At 31.2% G+C, this 6,687-nt stretch overlaps 1 long non-coding RNA gene across 1 annotated transcript; it reads left to right on the top strand.

Annotated features, from left to right (window-relative positions):
• The first annotated feature begins 1,198 nt into the window (after window positions 1-1,198).
• Window positions 1,199-3,575, top strand: LOC126878996 (uncharacterized). The gene is made up of 3 exons (XR_007695928.1): window positions 1,199-1,707; window positions 2,343-2,500; window positions 3,443-3,575. It is a non-coding gene; the product is annotated as an uncharacterized LOC126878996 (long non-coding RNA).
• Window positions 3,576-6,687: the final 3,112 nt, after the last annotated feature.

Raw genomic sequence — 6,687 nt, 5'->3', positions numbered from 1 at the left:
ACATCACTGCCTATTGATTTCAAAGGCGGTGATTTAGAGGCAAACGCTAAATAAACAGCAAATATGTGTCTGAGTAATATATTAAAGCTCTCTGAGTTAGGCTATCTTTAGCTTATTCTTTCCATTTCACTCCTGTAATAAAAGTTAGTACTTGGTTCTGAATTTACCTGGTATTTACATAGCACCCAGTATCTTACCAAATTCTTTCCCCACTCGAGCCGACAATTTAAAGTACGCTGTGTCTAGGTACACGCTAACGTGTACGCAAATAAAAAAGTTAGGTACACGCTTAAACGTCATCAAGTCAGTGACGTCATTATTTAGCGTGTACTATGACTGGGTTTTTTGGTACACGCTAATTTGTGCCGTGTGTATACTGTGGTATTAAATATCTGTAAAGTATCACGAGTGTTAGAGTGTGGTTAGAATTTGTCTAATCGCTTTATGTTTACACTTTAGTATTGATTTGTAAAGAGTTTGCTTATTTTTTACTTGTTTAGTGTTTTTTTTATTTACTATGGAGTGTGGACAATTATTTAGTTCTTTTAATGAGTTTAACAACATTCTAAAACAGTATAAAAAAGATAAGAGACAAAAATGCGTGATTAGGTAGCAGAAGTAATAAGGGTAGCAGAAGTAATAAGATAAAATATACGGGGCGATTGATTAGTGTGATAAAGCTCAGTAGATCCGCTATATAGATAGCAATAAAAGTTAGTAACACAAATTTTAGCAAACTTTGAGCTTCATGATAAACAATGGCTTCATATTACAAAATTACTAAAATTAGTTAGAATGTTACAGTGCGTTCGATAAATATAGTGGCAGACCAAACTTATGTTTTTTAAATGGAACATCCTATATTTTATTTTATGTTCCAAATCCTCTATTAACTTCCATATCACAAAAATATAAAGGTTTCCCTAACAACACACAACATTCCAGGAATGTACTACCAAAGTTCTATCAATATTTGAATGTCCTGGACATTTAGGGAACATTCGGTGAACATCTGTTTAAATTATTCCTGGAATGTTACCATAAGACATTCTGTGAACATACTACCAATGTTCCTATATTTTAAGTTGCGAAATAATACATACGTGTAAGAGATACAACATTACTTATAACATACCAAACAAACTAAGTGACATTTTAGGCCTACAGTGCAATAATATGTCAAATTTAAAGAGTTTCCCAAGATTATAAACATACAAATGTAATAAAAATTATTGTTCGCGAATATTCAATTTGGAATGCGATTTTGTTAATAAAAAAAAATACTTATAACTTATGCAAAACCCAAGAGAGGCATTTATATTTATTTCTTTTGCGTTCATTTTCAAATTCGCCGTGCATATATTTTTGTGCATGGCGCTTGAGAGGGCATCACGTGACTAAAAACGACCAACCAACGACCTCGCTTCGGCCATCTTGGCCTTGGCATCTTCATCTTGGCGACCTTGCCTTGCCGTGGATTGTTTTTAGTTGTTTGTATTATTTGTGCTTTTTAAGAATATTTTTTTAATTCGGATACTTTGTAATAGCTTTAATAGTATTATTAACATAGTGCATAAAATGGTGTCCTGTTTTTAACGCAGTTGGAGTAGCAGAAACAAATGTAGATAAAAAAATCTGCAGGAATAACGTTTCAATTATGACAGAAGCTCAAAACAAATGACTGTGAATGAAAAGCCCTATTAAAAGGTTAGTATGCAAATATGTAAACGAAAGCATGCCCTGTATTTCAGAAAATAAATTAATACTATTAATACCCTAATAATACTATTCATAAAAAATCTTTTAAGTAACCTAGATATAACAAAGTGAATAAAAGGCATAAATCAGAAGAATTATTATTTTATTTTATAAGTTAATAATTGGTCATATCCATTTATTATTTTAATAATAATTGTGAATAAGCCACAAACTTCGCTTATTCCTAACTAAAATAGTAAATAGAGATAGGTAATAACAAAAGGATTTGTAAAACTAAAATAATTCTTTTTGCGTTTTTGCTAGTGTATGCGTTTATAAATAGGATGGTAGACCACACACTATAATATGCAGTACCAACTAATGAATACACAGAATATTATAGTCGATTTGCTAAACTCAGTCTCAGTACTAATTACTGTAATGTTGGCAAAATTGGCCAAAAACAAAAAAAATTACCTACTAAAATCGCTAGCCAGTTGTGTCTGAGTTTGGGGAACCGACTATACTAATAAACAATTTCTAAGCTGTTTTATAATAATTTTGTGAGTTCATTAATCATATTTTTTATTTAAAACTAAAATTTGTTAATAATGCTTAGTAATGCATATATTTTGTATTTTTAGCTTTCCAGAAGATCCTGCGAAGAAGACATGAAGTATAGATCAGATTTGTTAATAGAGGAGTATGTTCAAAACACTTTTTAGAAAAAGATATTGACAGAACTTCACTTTCATCTGTTCGTTTGAGAGACTGTGCTGTTCAAATAGCTTATGTCACACAGGTATATGCATAACCTAATTAATAATACAGTCCGTACAATATAGATACTGTTGTAATTCATTATCTACATCGGAGATCTAAGTTGACATTGTTGCCCAACTACAAAAAATTTTTGAATTCATTCTAAGTCAAATATATCACATAATTATTGCGAAGTAGATTATACAACAAAACAGATTAATATTCAATGTAAATAAATAAAACCATCAGAAATCGAAAACAAGAATTAAGGTATAATCTTATGTTACAGTTATTAAGGTACCAAGGGTATTATAGGGATATACGTTGACCGAAAGCGTTATTATTATAATACCTGTGGTGCCTTCAACGTTTAATGCCCGACTAAATTATTCTTTATATGCGAAAAATTTGAATGAATTTTGAATTGATTAGTTTTTAAATAAGTACATTTACCAGTAACAGTAGTAACGTAATTGTGGTAACCATAGTTTTACTTAGGTTGATATTTGTCAACTTGACAGTATCTAAGTCGTTATTTAAATTTAATGCCCAAGGGCGTTATATCGTACTTAACAGACTTCGAAATGTCATTATTTGTCAAATAATGTACCAGTAGGACATTAAAGTAAATAATAAAAACAATAAATATAATGAATACTAAATACTTATTTGTTTGTGAAAAATCTATTTCTTTGTGGCTTTTTTGTAATTAATTATTCTAATGGGGAAATAAGCCACAATTTACTTGAAAAAATAATTTTATTAAGGTTTCTACTTCCACATCGGATGTCGTTGTCAAAATACAAAATGTTCATTATTATTATTTTATTTATTAAATATTATTTATTATTTATTTAAATATTATTTAATATTTATTTTTTTATTATTATTATTTATGCATATTATTACCTGTAAATAATATTTCTTCTGATTGTTAATTGTAAAGGATAGAAAAATTACCTTTTATTTTATTTTATTTTAGAATCAGCTGAGAGAAGTGGTCTACAAAAAACCAGAAAGGAAACGGAATATGTGGCTACGAAAAGCAAAAGAAAGGTTTACAAAGCAAATGTGACACATTTTTTTATAATATTTAGGAATGTCAGCAAATTACATTAAAAAATGTATGTAAAGATTTTTTGCAATAAAAATGTTTATATTTATCAAGGATGTATTATTTGGTATGGCCATATATCGTCAGTGATGTGACAGTACCTCCTATCTGTTTTTTTCAAGAGATTTGTAAGATAGACTAAAAACTTGTTTCGGCCACCTCCTGTTTTCATATATTTTTTGACTTGTTTTGCAGTAAATTCAACTATCTATTTACTACAAAAAAAGTCAGAATACATACGAAACCAGAAAGTGACCTTAAAAAATGTTTTTCGTCTCCTGCAAACCTCATGAAAAAACATAGGAGGTATTGTCACATTACTGACGATATATTTCAGTGAATGTCTAAAAAATATACTGTGAATGTTCAAAGAACGTTCGTAGACATTCATGGAATGTTCTAACAAGACATTCAGTCTAAAAAATAGACTGTGAATGTCCAAAGAACATTCGTAGACATTCATGGAATGTTCCAACAGAACATTCTAAGAATATTTAAAATGCTGACACAGCACTTTCCTGGTACTTTCCAGGGACATTCGTGTGCATTTGGGGACATTCCAGGAATGTTTTCAATGTCCTGTGTGTACATTCTAGGAACATTCATGGAATGTTTTGTGTTATTAGGGTTATTATGTTATACAGGGTATTTACAAAGTTATAACCAATTTTCTATGAAAATCGTAACAAGTTCAACTCTCGCCTGTATAAATAAAAATAATCACCACAGCAAAAATTAACACCAATGTAAACTGGTATAATTAATTTACTTAAAAAATTATTTTAGCAATATTTTGGATCTATCATGTTAACTAATATTTATTTTGCTAACCTGAATATATACTTTTATATACATATTAAGTTTGCTTCCCTTCCCCTTCCCTTAATAAAAATATTTTCTATCAAACAAACAACAAAACATATCAAAATAGCGTGTACCAAAATATAAAGTCACTGCGCACGCTAAATAGTGACGTCACCGGCTTGATAAAGTTTAATTCGCGTGTACCTAACTTTTTTATTTGCGTACACGTTAGCGTGTACCTAGACACAGCGTTTAAAGTAACCCTCTGTCATAGCCACCTTTACTTTACTCTGTTAAGGCCGCGTCTCACCATCAAATAATTTGATCAAACAGTTTGAGCAAACTTGACGTACTTGAGGAAGTACGTCAAAGTGACGTCACAATTGCAGTTTTTTTGAAATTCTAAAAATCTGTGCTCTCACTATCAGTCTAGTTTGATCAAATTTTTTGTATTGAGTTGTCTAACTTGTTTGTACTTTATTTAAAATTAAAATTTTTCATTATTATCCACAATGAACACTCAGGATGTGACGTCACTAACTGTCACTTTCAGTTTGCTCAAACCAGTTTGATCAAATTATTTGATGGTGGGACGCGGTCTTTATGGCCCAACAGAACAGGCCATGTCTGAAGTTACCCCTACGAAGCAATCTTAATTGCCACTATCACAAAGCCACTTTCACAAAATTTCTTGCAGTTCTTGTAGTACATATATTAGAGTGGGCCGAAAAAACTTTTTTTTTTATTTTAAAAGACGCTATAGCAAAAAAGGTGCGTTTTTATGTAAAAAAAATAATTAACAAAAAATTTACGTAAAAAAAAACTTTTTAGCCGGGCCCAGGGGCCCTTCAAGGGGCTATTTTTTTAATATTATTTTTTTTAGGGGCGCTACTGAAAAAAACCATTGTTTTAACCTCCTTATTACCCAAAAAAAATATTATACAAAAAAAAATATTTTAAGCCGGGCCCATGACGAATTTTCTAAGCTGATAATATCAGTCCGCCCTCTAATATGATCTGCCTATTATTTTAAGGTCGTTGAACTATGCGTAGTCGGACCAACGCCTTTGGTTTAAGCAAAGAATACTCCATCCAACAAGAAGCGAAAGCACCTGTCGGTTCCTTTGATGTTCAGGGGACAGAAATATCGGTCGGAGAATGGTAGGGGTAATACTTCACACTACACTAAGAAAAGTAATGAGGAATTCGTTCAAAACAGTAGGAAATTTGAGTTACACTGAGAAACAAAGTAATAATTAAAACTATAGTGTTTTAAGTTGATCTATTTAATACGAATTGTATTTTTTTTTTCTGTAAAATTTAATATAACCCATATATCACTTTTGTTCAGATAAGTAAAAAGGTTTTAAGTTAAAAATATCGATTCTGACTAAATTTTTTAAACTATGTAAACGTGATGGATTTTTAATGCTTATGTAGTTGAATTTAATAGTTAATTTCAAAATATAGATGAAAATTTCTATCGATTTCTACTACTTTTTTTTCGTACGGAAAAACTTGTCAAAATAAATATTTTTGACCCAAGACCTTTTTACTTAGTACAGAATTATACTTTCAAATTTTCTATTAACTTTGTCTTAGGTTGATGACTTTTTTTGTTTCCATTTAAAAAATGTCTTTGAATGTCTATTGACCTCCAACACCACCATATTCTCGCTGCATGAGAAAACTCTGCGGCTGAGCCTAGAATGACTTTATTCACCTTCGATTTCTTTCTGTGCATCTGAAGTTTATGGAAACTCTGGTTGTACTGTACCAAATTCAATTCGCCTGGATATATAACAATTATCCCATCACATCTAGCATCTATATACCTGGGAATTAATCTATCAGCTGACAACAGTATCGAAGAAGAGGTAAAACAACAAATATTAAAGCCAGTAGAACGGCCGGATGCCTAAACGACCCAATTTGGAAAAACAAACACGTAAGAGTGCAAACAAAGGCCCGAATATATAAGTCAGTTATTAGGCCAGTTATGACTTATACGGCCGAAACAAGACCAGATACAAGCAAAACAGAAAAACATCTGGATACCAACGAAATGAAGATCTTAAGAAGGATTGCTGGAAAAGAACTACAGGACAGGGTAAGAAGTGAGGAAATCAGACGCATATGTGTGGTAGACAATATAAATACCTGGGTAAAGAACAGAAAAGAAGAGTCAAATCGACATATAAGCAGGATGTTTGAATCAAGGATAGTAAGAATAGCCAGGGATAAGTCACCGTTAAGCAGAATAAGTATAGAACGCCCAAGGAAAAGCTGGAATGACAATTTAGGGACAG

This window comes from Diabrotica virgifera, chromosome 1, assembly GCF_917563875.1.
Source record: "Diabrotica virgifera virgifera chromosome 1, PGI_DIABVI_V3a".
Lineage (NCBI taxonomy): Eukaryota > Metazoa > Arthropoda > Insecta > Coleoptera > Chrysomelidae > Diabrotica > Diabrotica virgifera.
The sequence above is the reverse complement of the archived record's forward strand: the minus strand, read 5'-3'. Positions and strand labels throughout refer to the sequence as shown.